We start from the raw sequence: 22,954 nt of genomic DNA on the forward strand, positions 1-22,954 counted from the left end.
TAAACCTGATATTGGTGAGTGCTAAACTTGCCGGGTGTCTAAATAGCTAGCCCGTGATGCCTGGGCTATGTACTTAGAATATTGCAAAATGTGCTTTCACCAAAAAGCTATTTTAAAATCGGACATATCGAGTGCATAGAGGAGGTCTGTATCTATAATTCTTAAAATAATTGTTATGCTTTTTGTGAACGTTTATCGTGAGTAATTTAGTAAAATGTTAGCGAATTCCCCGGAAGTTTGCTAGTTCTGAACGTCACATGCTAATGTAAAAAGCTGGTTTTTGATATAAATATGAACTTGATTGAACAAAACATGCATGTATTGTATAACATAATGTCCTAGGGTTGTCATCTGATGAAGATCATAAAAGGTTAGTGCTGCATTTAGCTGTCTTCTGGGTTTTTGTGACATTATATGCTAGCTTGAAAAATGGGTGTCTGATTATTTCTGGCTTGGTACTCTGCTGACATAATCTAATGTTTTGCTTTCGTTGTAAAGCCTTTTTGAAATCGGACAGTGTGGTTAGATAAAGGAGAGTCTTATCTTTAAAATGCTGTGAAATAGTCATATCTTTGAAAAATTGAAGTTTTTGTATTTTAGAGGAGTTTGTATTTTGCGCCACGCCCATCATTGGATATTGGAGCAGGTGTTCCGCTAGCGGAACGTCTAGATGTAAGAGTTTAATGTGTTTGAGCCAATCAGTTGTGTTGTGACAAGGTAGGGGTGGTATACAGAAGATAACCCTATTGGGTAAAAGACCAAGTCCATATTATTACATGAACAACTCAAATAAGCAAAGAGAAACGACAGTCCATCTTTACTTTAAGACATGAAGGTCAATCAATCTGGAAAATTTCAAGAATTTTTTACGTTTCTTCAAGTGCAGTCGCAAAAACCATCAAGCGCTATGATGAAACTGGCTCTCATGAGGACCGCCACAGGAAAGGAAGACCCAGATTTACCTCTGCTGCAGAGGATAAGTTCATTAGAGTTACCAGCCTCAGAAATTGGAGCCCAAATAAATGCCTCAAAGAGTTCAAGTAACAGACACATGTCAACATCAACTGTTCAGAGGAGACTACATGAATCAGGCATCTGTGGTTGAATTGCTGCAAAGAAACCACTACTAAAGGACACCAATAAGAAGAAGAGACTTGTTTCGTCCAAGAAACATGAGCAATGGACATAAGACTGGTGGAAATCTGTCCTTTGGTCTGATGAGTCCAAATTTTTGGTTCCAACCACCGTGTCTTTGTGAGACACAGAGTAGGTGAATGGATGATCTCTGCATGTGTGGTTCTCACCATGAATAATGGGGGAGGAGGTGTGATGGTGTGGGGGTGCTTTGTTGGTGACACCATCTGATGATTTATTTAGAATTCAAGGCATACTTAACCAGCATGGCTACCACAGAATTATGCAGCGATACGCCATCCCATCTGGTTTGCACTTAGTGAGACTATAATTTGTTTTTCAACAGGACAGTGACCAAAAACACACCTCCAGGTGGTGTAACGTCTATTTGACCAAAGAGAGTAATGGAGTGCTGCATCAAATAACCTGGCCGCCACAATAACCCGACCTCCAACCCAATTTGAGATGGTTTGGGATGAGTTGGACCGCAGAGTGAAGGACAAGCAGCCAACAACTGCTCAGCATATGTGGGAACTCCTTCAAGACGGTTGGAAAAGCATTTCTCATGAAGCTGGTTGAGAGAATGCCAAGCGTGTGCAAAGCTGTCATCAAGGCAAAGGGTGGCTACTTTTAAGAATCTAAAATGTTGATTTGTTTAACACTTTTTTGGGTTACTACATGATTCCATGTGTGTTATTTCATAGTTTGGATGTGTTCACTATTATTCTACATTGTAGAAAATAGTAAAAATAAAGAAAAATCCTTGAATGATTAGTAGGTGTGTCCAAATTTGACTGGTACTGTATATTAAACACTTAGTTAAGTATTCAACCCCCTGAGTCAATGCATGTTAGAATCACCTTTGGCAGCGATTACAGCGGTGCATCTTTCTGGGTAAGTCTCTAAGGGCTTTGCACACCTGGATTGTACAATATTTTCCCATTATTCTTCAAGATATTTGTCAAGCTTTGTCAAGTTGGTTGTTGATAATTTCTAAACAGACATTTTCAAGTCTTGCCATAGATTTTCCAGCCGATTTAAGTCAAAACTGTAACTAGGTGTGTTGGTAAGCAAATCCAGTGTATATTTGACCTTATTTTTTATGTTATAGTCCTCCTGAAAGGGGACTTTGTCTCCCAGTGTCTGTTGGAAAGCAAAATCTGAAAATCTATTGCAAGACTTGAAAATGGTTGTCTAGCAGTGATAAACAACCAATTTGACAGAGCTTGAAGAATTTTGAAAATAATAATATGCAAATATTGTACAATCCAGTTGTGCAAATCTCTTAGACTTTAGATGCACAGTTGTAATTGCTGCCAAAGGTGCTTCAACAAATGACTGACTCAGGGGTGTGAATACTTATGTAAATGAGATATGTGTATTTCTGTATTTAATTTTTGAAAAGTTTTCAATTTGTCATTATGGGTTATTTTGTGTAGATGGCTGTGCTGTAACACAACAAAATGTGGAGTAAGTCAACAGGTATAAATACTTTCTGAAGGTACTGTATATTTGCCCATTGAAGAAGGGATTAGAAAGTGACTTTTTAGACCTGAATGCCAAAACATTCAAGGTCCTCAAAGTTGAACTATTTTGCATACCATGCCAAACCATGAGACATCCAGGTCTTCATCACTGGACAAGATAAACGGTTGCAATTGATATAATTTAAAAGCTTACAAACAGGGTTGTCAAACTATTTTATAATTTATGTAAACAAATATTGTTTTATAACTATCTTTTTTTTTTTACCTTTTATCAAAAAATTTGTCAACTCAATGTTTTTGCTCATATTCAGATACACCACATGACCAAAACGATGTAGACACCTGCTCGTCGAACTCTTGGGCATTAAGATGGAGTTGGTCCCCCCTTTGCTGCTATAACAGCCTCCACATTTCTGTGAAGGCTTTCCACTAGATGTTGGAACATTGCTGCGGGGACTTGCTTCCATTCAACCACAAGAGCATTAGTGAGGTCGGGCCCTGATGATGGTCGATTAGGCCTGGCTCGCAGTCGGTGTTCCAATTCATCACAAAGGTGTTTGATGGGGTTGAGGTTAGAGCTCTGTGCAGGCCAGTCAAGTTCTTCCACTCTGATCTCGACAAACCTTTTCTGTATGGGCGTCACTTTGTGCACAGAGGTATTGTCATGCTGAAACAGGAACGGGCATTTTCCAAACTTTTGCCACATAGTTGGAAGCACAGAGTCGTCTAGAATGTCAATGTATGCTGTAGCGTTAACCTGTTGGGGATAGGGGGCAGTATTTGCACGGCCGGATAAAAAACGTACCCGATTTAATCTGGTTATTACTCCTGCCCAGAAACTAGAATATGCATATAATTGTTTGATTTGGATAGAAAACACCCTAAAGTTTCTAAAACTGTTTGAATGGTGTCTGTGAGTATAAAAGAACTCATTTGGCAGGCCAAAACCTGAGAAGATTCTGTACAGGAAGTACCCTCTCTGACACCATTCAAACAGTTTTAGAAACTTTAGGGTGTTTTCTATCCAAAGCCAATAATTATATGCATATTCTAGTTTCTGGGCAGTAGTAATAACCAGATTAAATCGGGTACGTTTTTTTATCCGGCCGTGTAAATACTGCCCCCTAGCCCTAACAGGTTAAAGCCTCTGAACACCTAAAATCATGCATCATACCCTCATTCAATCACTGCTGTGATCCCTTTCCAACACGGTGTAAGTAGCCCTCTCAATCCCATTCCCCATAATATTGTACTTTAAATATCTTTATTAAATGGTTTAGGTTAAAATAATTAGTCTTTGATTTTTGAAATACACTTTGTCGTCTGTGCGTTCCGCACCTATACCGTGGGTCTCCCATCCTCTTCCATTTTTCAAGTCACCAGCCTCCACTGACACACACGTACACATGGATTTTGTGTTGTAGATATGTGGTAGCTCCCGAGTGATGCAGCGGCCTAAGGCACTGCATCTCAGTGCTAGAGACGTCACTACAGACCCTGGTTCGATCCTGGGCTGTATAACAACCGGCCGTGATCGGGAGTGCCATAGGGCGGCACACAATTGGCTCAGCGTCATCCGGGTTACGGGAGGGTTTAGCCGGGGTAGGCCGTCATTGTAAATAAGAATTTGTTCTTAACTGATTAAATAAAGGTTAAATATATATTTATTTTTAAAGTAGTAGAGTAGGGGCCTGAGGGGGCACACTTAATGTGTTGTGAAATCTTTTGTGAATGTATTGTAATGTTTTTAAAATTGGCTTAATTTTGCCTTGGCAGCAGCTAATGGGGATACATAATAAATACACATACTAGAGGCTGTTCGCTTACTAATCTCACTGCAACCCCACTCCAGGTCTTTGATCACTACTTCGTTTCCTTTCTGTGTCCTATTCCTCCAACCCTAGCCACTCAGCCCCTACCCAGATGATCATGTGCCGTCAAATCTTCGCTCTGTCTCTCCCACTACTCTCGCCTCTTTTATTATATCATCTTTTCCGCTAAATACTTCTCCCTCCTGTCTCCTGATTCTGCCTCTTCGATCCTAATCTCCTCCCTTTCCCGCATCCTATGACTCGCACTATCCCTTTTCCTCCCTGCTAGCTCGGCCTTCCCCTCCTGCTCTGTGGATGAGTGACTCTTTGCGAGCATGCAGAACAGGCCTGCGGGCAGCTGAGTGAAAATGGAGGAAAACTACTTCTGTAGAACCTATCATCCTTTCACTCCCTCCCTCTACTTTCTCTTCCTCTGTATCCACTTTCTATCACTCTAAATTTCAAGCTTTTGCCTCTAACCCAAGGAAACTATTTTCCACCTCTTCCTCCCTACTTAAACCCCCCCCCGGCAGACACTTTGAAAATAAGGTTGACGACATCCGCTCCTCATTCATTCAGCCTATTGAGTCCAATGGTCCCACTCACACAGAACTACCCTATGCCTTGAGCTCTTTCTCCCCTCTGACTTCAATATGGCCCGAGTCACTCCCCTCCTCAAGACACACTCGACTCCTCTGATGTCAAAAACTACAGGCCGCTATTTCTTTCCAAAACACTTGAGCATGCTGTCTTTGACCAACTCTCTCACTGTTTCTTTTGTGTCCCCCTCCCAGAGTGCAGAGAACCTTGGTATGACCCTGGACAACACCCTGTAGTTCTCTGCAAACATCAAAGCAGTGACTCGCTCCTGCAGGTGCATGCTCTAACAAATCCGTAGAATACGATCCTACCTAATACAGAAAGCGGATCAGGTCCTAATCCAGGAGCTTGTCATCTCCCATCTGGACTACTGCAATTTGCTGTTTTCTGGGATCCCTGCTTGTGCCATCAAACCCCTGCAACTTATCCATAACGCTGCAGCCTGCCTGGTGTTCAACCTTCCCAAGTTCACCCATGTCACCCGCTCCTCTGCACACTGCACTGGCTTCCAGTCAAAGCTCACAAGACCATGGTACTTGACTACGGAGCAGCAAGAGCAACTGCCCCTCCCTACCTTCAGGCTATGCTCAAACCCTACACACCCCTGGCAACACCTACCCTCCTCCCCCCACTGTTGTGAACTAACACTCGCACTTGAATTTTTTCCCCCTTACTAGCTCTGACCTTGCTGATAGATATTTTATTGAGTAAAATACACCTACTATGACTGTGGTATGTGGCTGTCCCACCTAGCTATATTAAGATGAATGCACTAACTGTTAGTTATGGTGGAGTATGCAAATGGTGTCAACTTTGAGCTCCTTTTTCTCCTGAATATTTCGGCATTCAGGTCCAAAAAGTTGTTATTTGAACACTTCTTTTATGGCAAACATGTATGGAAAGTTTTGTGAACTTCTTCAGGCTAGGGTCTATTTTTCTCCACTTCCTGTCTGACTGATGTGCCCAAAGTAAACTGCCTGTTACTCAGGCCCAGAAGCCAGGATATGCATATAATTGGTACCATTGCATAGAAAACACTGAAGTTTGTAGAAATGTTAAAATAATGTATCAGACTATAACACAATTGATATGGTAGGAGACAATCCAAGCCCATGCTCTTACAATGGAAAGCTATGGGTCATATGCAATTCCAGCTCCCAGATTGCAATTCCTATGGCTTTCACTAGATGTCAACAGTCTTTGTTCAAGGTTTCAGGCTTCTTTCTTCCCAAACGAGAAAGAATTTTGAGTTTTAGTACTGGGAGTCAGAGTTGGAAATCAGTCTGAGTGCGTGACAAAGAGGACGTGCACCTGCTAATTTTGTTTTCCTATTGAACATACTTATTTCCGTATGAAATATTATAGTTTAATTACATTTTAGGGTACCTGAGGATAAAATCTAAACATATTTTGACTTGTTTTAACAAAGTTTAGCAGTAGCTTTTTGGATTCCTTTCTCTGCATGTTGAACGAGGGGATTACTCAAATCGATGGTGCCAACTAAACTGACTTTTTGGGATATAAAGAAGGATTTTATCTAACAAAACAACCATGCATGTTGTAGCTGGGACCCTTTGGATTGCAAATCAGAGGAAGATTTTCAAAAAGTAACTGAATATTTAATCGCTATTTGTGATTTTATGAAGCCTGTGCTGGTTGAAAAATATTTTGATGTGGGGCGCCATCCTCAAACAATCGCATGGCATGCTTTCACTGTAAAGCCTATGGTAAATCGGACAATGCAGTTAGATGAACAAGACTTTAAGCTTTTAGCCAATATAAGACACTTGTATGTACCTAAATGTTTAATATCCATCTGCTGGCCTAGCCCTAAGAAGTTTTAAATCAAAGGGGATTTTGATTGAATTCAAATGGATTCACCCAATAACACTGAGATACTGTTAGCTATAGCTAACAGGAACCACCTATAGGTGAAAAGTCCACACCCCCTTTAAAATCCATGTTTGTCAGTCCATCTTCCTTCCTTCGTCTTCTCTTCCTCTCCAATTCTGACTGCCTCTACCTCTTTCTCTTCCTCTTAGTGATAGCTTCATCTCCTTTTTCCTCAATTTCAATTTAAGGGACTTTACTTGCATTGGAAACATATGTTTACATTGCCAAAGCAAGTGAAATAGATAATAAACAAAAGTGAAATAAAAAAAGTAGAGTAAACATTAACTTCTTATGGATCCCTTCGTGTGCCAATCCTTTTAGCGGGATCGATTTGACAACACCCAGTGAAATTGCAGCGTGCCAAATTCAAAAACAGAAATACTCATAATAAGAATTCATAAAACATACAAGTGTTGTACCTCGGTTTAACCTGTTTAGGATAGGGGGCAGTATTTTCACGGCCGGATAAAAAACGTACCCGATTTAATCTGGTTATTACTCCTGCCCAGAAACTAGAATATGCATATAATTGTTTGATTTGGATAGAAAACACCCTAAAGTTTCTAAAACTGTTTGAATGGTGTCTGTGAGTATAACAGAACTAATATGGCAGGCCAAAACCTGAGAAGATTCTAAACAGGAAGTGCCCTCTCTGACCATTTCTTGGCCTTCTATAGCCTCTTTATCGAAAACAGAGGATCTCTGCTGTAACGTGACATTTTCTAAGACTCCCATAGGCTCTCAGAAGGTGCCAGAACGTTGAATGATGACTCTGCAGTCCCTGGCTGAAAAACAGTAGCGCATTTGGATAGTGGTCGATCTGAGAACAATGAAACGGGTGCGCGTGTGCACGTGAAGAGTCCATTTTACATTTTCAGTCTTTGAACGAAAACAACGTCGAACGGTCGGAATATTATCGCTATTTTACGAGAAAAATCGCATTTTTTTATTTTAAACAGCGTTTGACATGCTTCGAAGTACAGTAATGGAATATTTTGACAATTTTTGTCACGATACGCGCCGGCGCTTCACCCTTCGGATAGTGTCTTGAACGCAAGAACAAACGCAGCTATTTGGATATAACTATGCATTATAATTTCGTTGTAAAGCCTTTTTGAAATCGGACAATGTGGTTACTTAATAGGTGAATGACAATTCGCATGCTTGCTAATGGTAAAAAGGAGGAGAGATATGACGCTATCCTGATGAGGTAACGTTATCAGTCTTGAGTGAATTTTGACACGTTCTATTGTCCAGCCTATAGATAGCCAGAGCGAATTTACGAAAGCACCCGAATGTCCACTGAGAAAGCACAACAACTATACCGTTTAGCTAAGCTAAGAATGACGGGAATAATCAAGTCCATAAACATTGGATAGTTAGCCTATAGTTAATATACTGGCAAGTTTGATGTATAACTACTAACGTTAGGTAGCATACTGCTGTAATGATATGCTATGTGGTTGGTAAGGACAGCGTAGCTAACAAATTGTCAGCCAACATAACGTGTAAGGTAACTTATTGAAAATTCATTACTTTATTACATTGAGTAGCAAGCTACCGCTTGGTCGTTATGGCAAATCTGGTCTGTGATAGGAGGGAGGTTTATCACACCTAGCTTGGCTATTAGACTATTCTTAGGAAAAGGTTGAATAGTCTATTGTTCAGCTATTAGCCCCCCTCCCCAACTTGCAACAAATTGTTGTTCCCATCTCATTCCTTTCCCTCTTTCACACGCCATCATTCTGCACCTGAGTGGCTCACTTGTGGGCGTCCTGGCAGGATATGGCAGCATCTTCGGTTGTGCTTCAAGAATTTTGCATACAGTAGGACGTTTGTATGAAGGTGTGGTTATTCACAGGAAAATTGTTATATGCTATAGAGGTACATTTATGTCTTTTTGTCGAGAGCAAAACATTTTTTTATTTTCAATCAAAAATGATTGTTCTGAAAGCAACTTTTTTTCCGACACAAAGGAAGTCATAGCGGACACCTACGAAGAAGGACTGTGTGATGATGACAACTCAGGTAAGCAGCACTGGGCTGTATTGACGTATCCTGAAAATGACATCTGCTGCTTTTGATTGACTGGTCATATCGCAGTTATTGTTTTCATAGCTATAAAAACTAAACTGTTTTCTTTACTTTCAGAGAGCGAGCTGATCAAGGGGTCGAAAAAATTTACATATTGCCAGATGTTCACTGTCCGAGGAACAGGGCGTGGAAGCTTTATTGCTGGCAAAAGTGTCCATAACTAGAGGTAATTAAACTGTTATGTGTTCTTTTTCTCTCTTCATCTCTGCCTGTCTTGTTGTACATGGAACCTGTCTCACATGCATTAATTAAAAAAAACTTAAGATGTCAGCTGCTAATTTTCAAATTTACACCACATAACCACAGCCATTTTCACTGGACTATCTGTTGCTATCTGTTGCTGCCAAGTCATGATTTCCCTGGGGGTTAGCCTTGCAATAACCAAGTGGTGAGACACACAGCACTCTATATTTAAATGTTTCAGGTACACTCTGATAGGTGTCTGCATCACATACAGTATCTTCTATTGACATTATCTTCTATTGTTTGTCCTCATGTCTGTTTTTTAGCATAAAGTACTCTGTAGCCACTTAGTGTGGACACCAGGTGAGACCACACACACAATAACAGTCTCTCTTCTTCACTTTATCCCTCTCCCCCTTCTCCCTAAATCCTCTAGGTTATATCAGCTGTTTTGGTGAACCCCTCCCGCATCTGAAATGGCTGACACAGAGGGAACATCATGATCATAGGTGAGAGGTCACTTGGTCGGGTCAACAGGAAGTATTATTAAAGAGATACTTTATATTGAAATACAGACAGAGATGTAGTAGTCCCAGAGTTAATGATCCAAGGTCAGTTTTGCATTTCACCTCCTGATGATGATTATGATAACTGACTGTGTTAGAATAAAAAACAAGGCTTAATCATGCTCTCTCTCTATCATGTGTCACTCGTCTGCAGGTATGTTTTGATGTGAGAGAGGAAGCCAGTCCCACCATCACCACCGCACACGCTCTTAAGATAACCTTGGGGCCAACTGGGGTCCCAAGGCTGGTTAGGAGACACCGCAATTGTGATGAACTGAGAGAATATTAGGGTAGCACTGTAATTCATTAATCATATGCTGTCTGCTGCTGTTCTTACCTCTTTCCCTTTCTGTCTTCTACACCTCTCTCCCCTCCTCGTCTTTCTTCCTCGTTTTATAACGCACACCATATGTGCATTAAAGTACAGATTGAACTTGTATTTATGATATACAATTATCATAATTATAATGTATTTATAACACCTGGATAAAGAACTTATTTCAATAAATCGTTTCACATTCTCCACCGGTTGAAATTAAGTATCTCATTGAAATACTATCCTGTGTCCTTAGATTAATGCAGATGAAGGGATATGCATAGTTTTTTTTATATATATATGAATTACAAATCAATCATTTTCTAGTATATTGCATAGTTACAATGTGTAATCATGGATGTCCCAGGAGCAGGAGTGGTAAACACTGTTGAAGTGTATAATTGTAATACATACATGCAGACACAGCATCATTCAAATAATGGAGTTTGATATGACTGAAAAAGAATGTCTCAGAGATTCATACCTGAACCGCACCTTTATTTGCCATGGAAGAATACATGATCAGTGAATATATTCAATGTACAGGCTACAATGTGGGAATCTCATGCATGATAATAACTACAGTACATGTATTTAGGACTTGCATCCTTGGCACAATAAAGTTATTGTATTCTACACTATCCATAAGCTTCATTAATGCCATTCAGACTTGAAACTGATACAACAAATATGATTGCTGAGGTTCATAGATTGGTATGAAAATTACTTCAGAACCTAATGTTTCCGGGTCCATAGACAGATTGGCTACATACTGTAGCTAGCTACACACCTATAGGCATATAGTTATTTGTATCCTCAACTACACAATAAGCAAGTAAATAGTTAGCTAGCTATGTTACTTCAGCTGCATTGCAAGGCAAGCTTACACCATTGTACATTCAATTTGCAGTAAATGCTTTAGCTAGCTAGATTCTTTGCATCCACTGTTTCACAAGACGACAGCCTGGTTTGCTGGTTTTCTCAGGAGTCCCTAAAACATTAAACAACACGAATTACAAATTCATTCTCCTAACACTGGCTAGCTGGCTAATGTTAGCTAGTCAGATAACTTGCTAAATAGCGATTTTTGTAAATTAACTTCATGACAAAAAAATATGCACAAACGTTTGTCTCTACATTAACTAACATATTCCTCTCAAGTCTACATTTTCAGCTTGACTCGTTATGACATTATAACTATTTACATTTGGTTCCACCGTAATGTTTTGTCAGCCATCTTTGCTGAAGAACGCCACCAGGGACGGGTGGCTCACGTCAAAATTCGTCATTGGAACCACTCGATATGATTGGTCATATAAAAATCTTGGGACCCAAATACATAATGAGTGCTCTAACTCCCCCTGGTGGTGGTCTGAAGCAATAAAGTTGTGACGCTGGGTACCTCTAAGTCCCGCAGTGCAAGCTCGCAACTTTTAGAGGAACCACTGTAGCAAAGAGATTTACATTTTTTGCTAGCTAACCAGATGACACCTGCATCTCTAGCTGTATCTACCGAAAAATGATATGAGGGAAAATGCCGGTCATTGACCCACTCCTCCAATGACATGACATCCTCCTGGCAGCTAGCTAGCTAACATTAGAAACCATTTTTTAGCTTGCTAAATGAAATAATGAATGCAGAATTGCTGTATGGTGAACTCAAAATGTATTGTAGTTGAGTAGCCAGCCTAGGTTACTGCTCAAATGTTGCTGTTATAAGCCTACGTTCTTCTCCTTTGCATGGTATTTTGTTCCAGATTTTAGTATTTTCTGTATTTAAAAAAAATATTATAATAATTTATGAATTCATTGTCAAGCTTTAAAAACCGAAGCCTGAGTGCAGCATTTTAGTAGCCTAGCTAAGATTTTTTATTTTTTATTCAAATGTAACCTTTATTTAACTAGGCAAGTCAGTTAAGAACAAATTCTTATTTACAATGACGGCCTACCCCTGATCACTGACTTGTTCAGGGGCAGAACGACAGATTCTTTACCTTGTCAGCTCTGGAATTCAATCCAGCATCCTTTTGGTTATTGGCCAAACACTCTAAACACTAGGCTACTTGCCGCCATGTCTGTACACTTTCCCTCTTTTGTGCACTGTAAACAGGACACATGAAAGCAGCACAATTGAAGTTGAATTCACCGATGTGAGCGCATCAAGCTGCAATTTCCTTTATACTGGCTTGTGTGTCATTGTCCTTCATTAGCAATTTTTACCTACATGTGAATCCTTTATCTTATAACTTTTTGACAACCAAGATGTACTTTTCTGTAGGCTACAGCAATGACCCATTGAAACAGACATTTAGCCTAAAACACATTTAAACTTTCGGTCAGGTAGAAGATTCAGTCAGTGTCATTAGTGATGATATGATACAGTTCACTGGCTGGCTTATGCGTGGGTGTGGGTCTGGACGGAGGGTTGTGTGTGTGGCAACACAATGCCTTTTGGTGTGCAGCACCTTGGCAGTGCTTGCTGTGACTTGTAGTGCAGCTCAACGCAGGCCAAAATGAATTGACAACCCAAATCATTGCGGGCCAGATAGAAATGGGTCACGACTTATGTTTGACACGTGCCCTAGACTATTACCCACGTTATGACTGACATTACCCTTACTAGTTTGATTGTATTGACATTCCCGGCCTTAGTTAGTCATCCATTTTGTATCAATATATTGAGTCTTTGAAACTGAAACAGTGCATCTCGAATGGGTGGATGTAGCAAACAATGTACCAGGCCAGCTTTGATTTACAACCTGATAGCAATATTCTTTGGACTACCAAGCGTCGGTTAGAGCGTCGGGCGAGTAACCGAAATGTTGCTGGATCGAATCCCGAGATGACAAGGTAAAAATCTGTCATTCTGCCCCTGAACAAGGCAGTTAACCCACTGTTCCCTGGTAGGCTGTCTTTAAATAAGAATTTGTTCTTAACTCACTTGCCTAGTAAAATATGTATTGGTGAATTAGATTAATCATGCATTGAACTGCATCCATCTATTCTACCAACAATGCCTCATGGAATGTTGAGTCAAATAGAACCTATTTTTAAAACCTCTTATAAAATAGTTTGGTACCATAAACCGAGAATTCAATATTTTTTACTGATATTATGGTTGTCTGTTTGTTTCATATCTGCAAACTGGTTAAAATGCTGTCAGTTCCACTTTAATAAAGGTACTTGACGCTTCAGCAACTTGAACCAGCACTGAAATTTGAGCAGTGAGGTTAGTTTCTCCCCCTTTGTCTATGCTTGATCCAGGTTGAAGGACATCCTACCCTGACACCCTGCAGATGTAAAGAACTTGTTGTGAACCTCCTAGCCACCAGGTTAATCAACAGGATATTATTCAGGAGTGTGCAACATCACAATGTTAAATAGAAATAGATTCAACTATGTTATTGTTTACCAGGCAGATTTGTCAGGACATTGTAACTTATGAAGCTTTTCTAAAATACAGATGTTATTTCTGTCCCAAAAGATTGCACTGTGTGCAAATCTTCCATTTAGACCACAATTAGTTGATTTAGGTGTTAGTGAAGGGATGGAACAAAAACCTGAACTCCTGTCCTGTCTATAAAAAAACTGTGTCTGTCATGACTAAATTGCACTCATGTACCGAACTAAATGTTGGAGATTAATCTCCTTGATGTCCCTCAATTTGGAATTAATTATTTTGTACAAGGGTCTGTGTTTTAAGGACTCATGCACAGACACAAGAAAACCAATACAAATGTTAAAATGTATTGAAAATTACAAGTGCTGGATGTCTCCACATGTTTCTGGTTTTAGGGTTTGGGCATCTGGTGACAGCAGTTCATCTGTCTAATCCCCTGCAAGGAGAGAGAAAGGCATCAATAACATTACAATGCGGTATTCATTTAATTGAATATATATATATATATATATATATTTCTATGTTGGTGCTAATGTGGTTCCCAATTAGAAGCAGCTGTTTATCGTTGCCTCTGATTGGGAACCATATTTAGGTAGCTATTTCCCCACTTGTGTTTTGTGGGATATTGATTGTTTGTTAGTGTGTTTGGGACTACATCATCACGGTCTTTGTAAGTTTTGTTATTTTGTTTTGTTAGTTTCACTTAAATAAATATGTGGAACTATACTCATGTTGCGACTTGGTCCGCTCATTTCCAAGATCGTGACAGAATATATCACCAACAAAGGACCAAGCAGTGTGAAAATGAGGTAAGGGAGTTTTGGACTTGGGAGGACATGAGAGTACACGAGACCCTTCCTTGGCGGGAGTCGCCAAGGAGCATAGGGGGCAGCGACGATGCCGGCTCCACGCTTCTGGCCTCCAGTGCGCCTCCCCAGTCCGGTACGTCCTGTCTCCTCCTCGTACTCGCCCTGAAGTGGGTGTCCCCAGTCCGGTACATCATGTGCCTACTCCCTGCACTCACCCTGAAGTGCGTGTCACCAGTCCGGTGCAACCTGTGCCAGCCCCACGCATCAGGCCTCCAGTGCGCCTCCCCAGTCTGGTACGTCCTGTGCCTGCTCCTCGCACTCGCCCTGAAGTGCGTGTCACCAGTCCGGTGCCACCTGTACTGGCTCCACGCAGTAGGCCTCCAGTGCACATTCACAGTCCAGAGCTTCCGGCGACAGTTCATGGTCCGGAACCTCCTGCGACGGTTCACGGTCCGGAACCTCCTGCGACGGTTCACGTTCCGGAACCTCCTGCGACGGTCCACGGTCCAGAACCTCCTGCGACGGTCCCGCTCCGGAGCTTCCAGGTACGCTCAACGGCCCGGAGCTTCCAGGGACGCTCAACGGCCGACGCTTCCAGGGACGCTCAACAGGCCGAAGCTTCCAGGGACGCTCAACAGCCCGGAGCTTCCCGGGAAGGTCAACGGCCCGGAGCTTCCAGTGACGGTCAACGATCCGGAGAGTCCAGGCACGGTGTCCAGTCCCGCTCCATGGCAGGAGCCTTCCTCTGCGCCGGTGCCCAATCCAGGCACGGTGTCCAGTCCCGCTCCATGGAAGGAGACTTCCTCTGCGCCGGTGCCCAGTCCAGGCACGGCGTCCGGTCCCGCTCCATGGCCGGAGCCTTCCTCTGCACCGGTGCCCAGTCCAGGCACGGCGTCTGGTCCAGCTTCAAGGCCGGAGCCTTCCTCTGCACCGGTGCCCAGTCCAGGCACGGCGTCCGGTCCCGCTCCAAGGACGGAGCCCTCCTTTGCACCGATGCCCAGTCCAGGCACGGCATTCAGCTCAGCACGATGGCGGGATCCAGGGTCTGGGCGGGGGCTACAACCTGCACCGGCACCGGTACCGCCACTAATCACCCCCCCACCCTCCCCATTTGGTTTCAGGTTTTGCGGCCGGAGTCCGCACCTTTGGGGGGGGGTAACTGTCATGGCCTGACCATAGAGAGCCCTTGGTTCCCTATGGTGTAGTAGGTCAGGGAGTGACTAGGGGGTGATCTAGTATATCTATTTCTATGTTGGTGCTAATGTGGTTCCCAATTAGAGGCAGCTGTTTATCGTTGCCTCTGATTGGGAACCATATTTAGGTAGCTATTTCCCCACCTGCGTTTTGTGGGATATTGATTTTGTTAGTGTGTTTGGGCACTACGTCCTCACGGTCTTTGTAAGTTTTGTTATTTTGTTTTGTTAGTTTCACTTAAATAAATATGTGGAACTATACTCATGCTGCGCCTTGGTCCGCTCATTTCCAAGATCGTGACAATAAGAGTAGAGAATGATTTTATCAGGTTTTATTTCTTTCATCACATTCCCAGTGGGTCAGAAGTTTACATACACTCAATTAGTATTTGGTAGCATTGCCTTTAAATTGTTTAACTTGGGTCAAATGTTTCGGGTAGCCTTCCACAAGCTTCCCACAATATGTTGGGTCCATTTGGAAGACCCATTTGCGACCAAGTTTTAACTTCCTGGACTTGTGGGGCATCTGTTTCTCAAACTAGACACTCTAATGTACTTGTCCTCTTGCTCAGTTGTGCACCGGGGCCTCCCACTCCTAGTCTGGTTAGAGCCAGTTTGCGCTGTTCTGTGAAGGGAGTAGTACACAGCGTTGTACCAGATCTTCAGTTTCTGGGCAATTTGTTGCATGGAATAGCCTTCATTTCTCAAAACAAGAGTAGACTGATGAGTTTCAGAAGAAAGTGCTTTGTTTATGGCCATTTTGAGCCTGTAATCAAACCCACAAATGCTGATGCTCCAGATACACAACTAGTCTAAAGAAGGCCCGTTTTATTGCTTGTTTAATCAGAACAACAGTTTTCAGCTGGGCTAACATAATTGCAAAAGGTTTTCTAATGATCAATTAGCCTTTTAAAATGATACACTTGGATTAGCTAACACAATGTGCCATTGGAACAGGAGTGATGGTTGTTGATAATGGGTCTCTGTACGTCTATGTTGACATTCCATAAAAAATCTGCCGTTTCCAGCTACAATAGTCATTTACAACATTAACAATGTCTACACTGTATTTCTGATCAATTTGATATTTTAATGAACAAAAAAATGTGCTTTTCTTTCAAAAACAAGGACATTTCTAAGTGACACCAAACTTTTGAACGGTAGTGTATGTGGTAGTAGAGTAGTGGCTTGAGAGCATAGACAATGTGTTGTGAAATCTGTTGTAAAATGTAATGTTTTTAATTGTATAAAACTGCCTTCATTTTGCTGGACCCCAGGAAGAGTAGCTGCTGCATTGGCAGAAGCTAATGGGGCTTATTTAAAAATACAAATACAAAAGTCCTTGTAAATAAAACACACGAATAAACCACTTGGAAGAATCTTCCTACACCTTTCCCAAAACCTAATGAAATGTTCTGGGAACATTCACAGAACCTCTTTTGGTTTATTGGCTAAAAGGCACACTTATACAAGTAGTAGAAACTGAGGTCTACTAGCCTTGGCTGGCCACTGCCCAAAATCCTTAATTGCCTCCCTGCTTATAGCATATGCGCATAAACACAGTCTAATATGCCCACTAACACCTAGGCAGTGGAGTTTAGTGGAGGGACCACCCTCCTGCTTCACGCTAAGCTCTAATATAACCCCTGCTGTTTCTGCCCAGGCCCTGGAAAATCACCTCACTGGCCCCCTGCTCTAAACAAGTCTCCTCTTAAAGAGTTCAAAGTGTGTGATTATGAAATGTCTAAGTCCTCCAAATACAAAGCCAAACACACAGGGAGAGGCTAGAGAAACAGTGGTGCTAAAAGCTCTACAGTGTGGGAGCTATCATGCCGTTTAACCTCAACCCAGACCCCCTCTTTGCTTTGAAACACAACAAAACTGCAGCCCTGCCACCTGGTTTGCTAGAAAGCTGAGTGATGGGTCTGGAGCAATGCAACCACTTTCAAATTCATAGATGGAGCTATGGAGGCAAGACCACACTAAATGTTCCAACATTTGTGTGTACAGTACGTGTGTGTGTGGGTGTGCGTGACATCCTTAACCCCATTCTGGCCTCTATAGGTTCCTGTTAGGTCACTAGGTCTGATGTGACAACCCTGATGACAAACAGGCCTGCTTTTCTGACCTACAGTCAACACTTTGGAAAGATGACTATAATCTCATTCTTCTCATCCTACCTCTTCCCCCTTATACATTGCAGTGTGGATTTGGAGATTGTAATTTAGTGTGACAGGGCGTTCATTATGAACACATTCTAGGATGAATCCCACCTCAGTGGGAGTGTGACGGAAATGACTGGTAAGGTCACACCTACACAAACGCAAACACACAAACACACGCTTGGTCACCGGGGCTCTGTCTACATCTCAGCACAACAAAGGAGATATTGGGAAATGTTATAGTGCCTTTAGAAAGTATTCACACACCTTGTCTTTTTCTACTTTTTGTTGTGCTGCAAGGTTGGATAAAAATGTATTGAATTGTCAGTTTTTTGTCAACGATCTACACAAAATGCTCTTGTGCCAAAGTGGAAGATTCTAAAATGTCTAAATAATATATGAAACACATTCTGTATATGTTGATTACATATTAATTTAACCCCCTGAGTAAAAAACGTTAGAATCACCTTTGGCAGGGATTACAGCTGTGAGTCTTTCTGGGTAAGTCTCTGAGTTTATTGTCCTGCTGAAATGTGAATTTGTCTCCCATTGTCTGTTGGGAAGCAGACTGAAGCAGGTTTTGCCTGCGCTTAGCTGAATTCCATTTATTTGTATCTTTAAAAAAAAACTCCCTTGTCCTTTCTGATGACAAGCATGCCTATAACATGATGCAGCAAAACACCATCCTTGAAAATATGATGAGTGGTACTCAGTGATGTGTTGGATTTGCCCCAAACATAACATTTACATTTACATTTAAGTCATTTAGCAGACGCTCTTATCCAGAGCGACTTACAAATTGTTGCATTCACCTTATGATATCCAGTGGAACAACCACTTTACAATAGTGCATCTAAATCTTTTAGGGGGGGGGGGTGGGTTAGAAGGATTACTTTATCCTATCCTAGGTATTCCTTAAAGAGGTGGGGTTTCAGGTGTCTCCGGAAGGTGGTGATTGACTCCGCTGTCCTGGCGTCGTGAGGGAGCTTGTTCCACCATAGGGGTGCCAGAGCAGCGAACAGTTTTGACTGGGCTGAGCGGGAACTGTGCTTCCTCAGAGGTAGGGGGGCCAGCAGGCCAGAGGTGGATGAGCGCAGTGCCCTCGTTTGGGTGTAGGGACTGATCAGAGCCTGAAGTTACGGAGGTGCCGTTCCCCTCACGGCTCCGTAGGCAAGCACCATGGTCTTGTAGCGGATGCAAGCTTCAACTGGAAGCCAGTGGAGAGAGCGGAGGAGCGGGGTGACGTGAAAGAACTTGGGAAGGTTGAACACCAGACGGGCTGCAGCGTTCTGGATGAGTTGTAGGGGTTTAATGGCACAGGCAGGGAGCCCAGCCAACAGCGAGTTGCAGTAATCCAGACGGGAGATGACAAGTGCCTGGATTAGGACCTGCGCCGCTTCCTGTGTGAGGCAGGGTCGTACTCTGCGAATGTTGTAGAGCATGAACCCACAGGATCGGGTCACCGCCTTGATGTTAGTGGAGAACGACAGGGTGTTGTCCAGGGTCACGCCAAGGTTCTTAGCACTCTGGGAGGAGGACACAATGGAGTTGTCAACCGTGATGGCGAGATCATGGAACGGGCAGTCCTTCCCCGGGAGGAAAAGCAGCTCCGTCTTGCCGAGGTTCAGCTTGAGGTGGTGATCCGTCCTCCACACTGATATGTCTGCCAGACATGCAGAGATGTGATTCGCCACCTGGTTATCAGAAGGGGGAAAGGAGAAGATGAATTGTGTGTCATCTGCATAGCAATGATAGGAGAGACCATGTGAGGATATGACAGAGCCAAGTGACTTGGTGTATAGCGAGAATAGGAGAGGGCCTAGAACAGAGCCCTGGGGGACACCAGTGGTGAGAGCACGTGGTGCGGAGACAGATTCTCGCCACGCCACCTGGTAGGAGCGACCTGTCAGGTAGAACGCAATCCAAGCGTGGGCCGCGCCGGAGATGCCCAACTCAGAGAGGGTGGAGAGGAGGATCTGGTGGTTCACAGTATCAAAGGCAGCAGATAGGTCTAAAAGCATGAGAGCAGAGGATAGAGAGTTAGCTTTAGCAGTGCGGCGAGCATCCGTGACACAGAGAAGGGCAGTCTCAGTTGAATGACCAGTCTTGAAACCTGACTGATTTGGATCAAGAAGGTCGTTCTGAGAGAGATAGCAAGAGAGCTGGCCAAGGATGGCACGCTCAAGAGTTTTGGAGAGAAAAGAAAGAAGGGAAACTGTTCTGTAGTTGTTGACATCGGAGGGATCGAGTGTAGGTTTTTTGAGAAGGGGTGCAACTCTCGCTCTCTTGAGGATGGAAGGGACGAGTTGATGAACGAGGTGAGATAAGGGAGAAGGTCTCCGGAAATGGTCTGGAGGAGAGAGGAGGGGATAGGGTCAAGCGGGCAGGTTGTTGGGCGGCCGGCCGTCACAAGTCGCAAGATTTCATCTGGAGAGAGAGGGGAGAAAGAGGTCAAAGCATAGGGTAGGGCAATGTGAGTAGGACCAATGGTAGAAAGTGGACCAGCGGTGTCGTTTGACTTAACAAAACGAGGAGCGGATGTCGTCAACCTTCTTTTCAAAATGGTTGACGAAGTCATCCGCAGAGAGGGAGGGGGGGGGGGGGATTCAGGAGGGAGGAGAAGGTGGCAAAGAGCTTCCTAGGGTTAGAGGCAGATGCTTGGAATTTAGAGTGGTAGAAAGTGGCTTTAGCAGCAGAAACAGAAGAGGAAAATGTAGAGAGGAGGGAGTGAAAGGATGCCAGGTCTGCAGAGAGGCAAGTTTTCCTCCATTTCCGCTTGGCTGCCCGGAGCCCTAACGCTTGTATTCAAGACAAAGTTAATTGCTTTGCCACATTTTTTGCAGTTTTACTTTAGTGCCTTATTGCAAACAAGATGCATGTTTTGAAATATGTTTTCTGTACAGGCTCCTTCTTTTCACACTCGCATTTAGGTTAGTATTGTGTAGTACCTACAATGTTGTTGATCCATCCTCAGTTTTCTCCTATCACAGCCATTAAACTCTGTAACTGTTTTAAAGTCACCATTGGCTTCAAGGTGAAATCCCTGAGCGGTTTCCCTCCTCTCCGGCAACTGAGTTAGGAAGGATACCTGTATCTTTGTAGTGACTGAGTGTATTGATACACCATCCAAAGTGTGATAAATAACTTCACCATGAGCAAGGGGATATTTCATGTCAGCTTTTTCTTTACCCATCTACTAATAGGTGCCCTTCTTTGTGAGGCATTGGAAAACCTCCCTGGTCTTTGTGGTTGAATCGGTGTTTGAAATTCACTGCTCTACTGACGGATCTTACAGATAATTGTATGTATGGTCTACAGAGATGAGGTAATCATGAAAAAATGATGTTAAACAATATTAATGCACACAGAGTGAGTCAATGCAACTTATTATGTGACTTGTTAAGCACATTTTTACTCCTGAGCTTATTTAGGCTTGTCATAACAAAGGAGTTGAATACTTATTGACTCAATACTTTTCAGTTTTTAATTTCTTATTCATTTGTAAACATTTTGAAAAACTTAATTCCACTTTGACATTATGTGGTATTGTGTGTAGGTCAATGACAGAACATCTCAATTTCATTCATTTTAAATTCAGACTGTAACACAACAAAATGGGGAAAAAGTAAAGGGGTATGAATACTTTCTGAAGGCATTGTATATAGTCCACACTTTTGTCGTGACTTTACTTTCATTAATCTGATTACTGTTTTATTTATCTAATCAACTATGTTTAATTGTTACCCGATTAAATGAAATCATGACTGTATTTATGTGTAAATGCCTTAGTTCGCCGTGTATCTCTGTCAGAACCAAGCCTTCTTCGAAAGGGGTTTGGTTGGGCCTTTCCACGGCACGCTTGTAATGTTCTGATTGTCCAAAAGGGGTCCCCACCCGTCTTCTACTGTTGTCCCCCTTTGCCGTCGTCTGGTATCCGTTGACTTGTCGTGTAGTCCTGAACAGAACTACAGAGCTTATTCTACTATCCATTCGCTCCTGAAGCTGATTTTATGAAGATAGGCTAGCTAGCCGTGTCAATGGTTCCCAGTGGGGTGATGAGAGTAGTAGAATATGATGTTTTGAAGACAGTAGAATAATTGTCCCACTTAAATTCACATTTCTAGATACTTTACCTAGGACAGCTAATCAGCCATACCAGTGATTGTCCGGGAGGTGACGTTATCATCTCTACCTCGTGATGAGATTGAGTTCTAACCACTTTGGACGTGAGCTGCAGCTCAACGCTTCTTTGGTCTCCTATGTTAATTATTAACCCCTCATTTTATACAGTTCTTCAAAAGGGGTGGTTCATCTGGCTGACACACTCTCTGACCTCACTCAAGTTGGCGATGACTACTCACTTGTACAAACTTACAGAAACAATTTCCTCTTATGGTTTCTAAGATCACATCCCTTTCTTAACAAAAACACATTCATCATTTTTCATATTTCATATATATCGTTAAGGATGGAGACTTCGTACATGTAGTGTATATACCTTTCAAGTTACAATATTTCCTTCAAAACATTTTTAATGACATCACAAATAACAACCAAAATGACATTATTATTATTTTGATCGCCTCTGACCATTCCCCACATTCTATATTAGAAATATTGTTCCAGTATTCGCTTTAGAACGTGTTAGAGTTTCGGCGGGGAAATCTCTGTGTAAACAATGGCACATTCCTGTGTGAAGAGAGGAATGTTCTCTCCTTGATTTACAACAGAGTGTGAGCTGTCAACCCCGCACCAGCTCCCTTCTCCCCCCTCTGCGGGTGAGAGAGGGTCTGGTTGAAGTCATCCATTGCCAAGCTGATCTGACCCATTTGGATCCTCACATGACAGTCATAACACCTTAGACTAGGGCTGCAAAAAAAGTGTATTAATAATTAGTAAATTATTTATAAGGATCTACATAAATCATCAACTGAGGTATTAGTAAGTGCATGTACTCACATTTATAAATGCACTCATGAACAATGGGTGTGAATACTTTCTGAAGGCACTGTAATAGAGCTACTGGCCGGAAAGTGATGTAGAGAAAATGCTGTGCTCAATGTTCTGTTTCATGTTGTTTTCAGTCGCGACCCTGCCCGCATGTGGGGAAACCAAGCTGTGGTTACCTAGGTTACCCCATTGGCTCGCAAGAAAAACTTGACCTTTTTCAAAAGCAATTTTCTTGTGGTCTGCTTGGTTTAGTCAATTACAAAACTACATTTAAGAAAAGTACAACATATCTAAACATGTCTAAAGATGATTTTAAATACTGTTGAAGCAATATGTCTACAGGTTCACCTGCCTCA

General features: G+C 42.4%; 1 protein-coding gene and 1 long non-coding RNA gene across 2 annotated transcripts in view; one reads left to right on the forward strand and one right to left on the reverse strand.

Moving 5' to 3' along the window:
- Positions 1-22,954, reverse strand: part of brsk2a (BR serine/threonine kinase 2a) — a 567,398-nt gene that overhangs the window by 422,610 nt on the left and 121,834 nt on the right. The window lies entirely within an intron of this gene.
- LOC123724438 (uncharacterized) lies at positions 7,818-9,202 on the forward strand. The gene is made up of 3 exons (XR_006756989.1): positions 7,818-8,770; positions 8,902-8,953; positions 9,077-9,202. It is a non-coding gene; the product is annotated as an uncharacterized lncRNA (long non-coding RNA).

This window comes from Salmo salar, chromosome ssa10 (assembly GCF_905237065.1).
Source record: "Salmo salar chromosome ssa10, Ssal_v3.1, whole genome shotgun sequence".
In the NCBI taxonomy this organism is placed as follows: domain Eukaryota; kingdom Metazoa; phylum Chordata; class Actinopteri; order Salmoniformes; family Salmonidae; genus Salmo; species Salmo salar.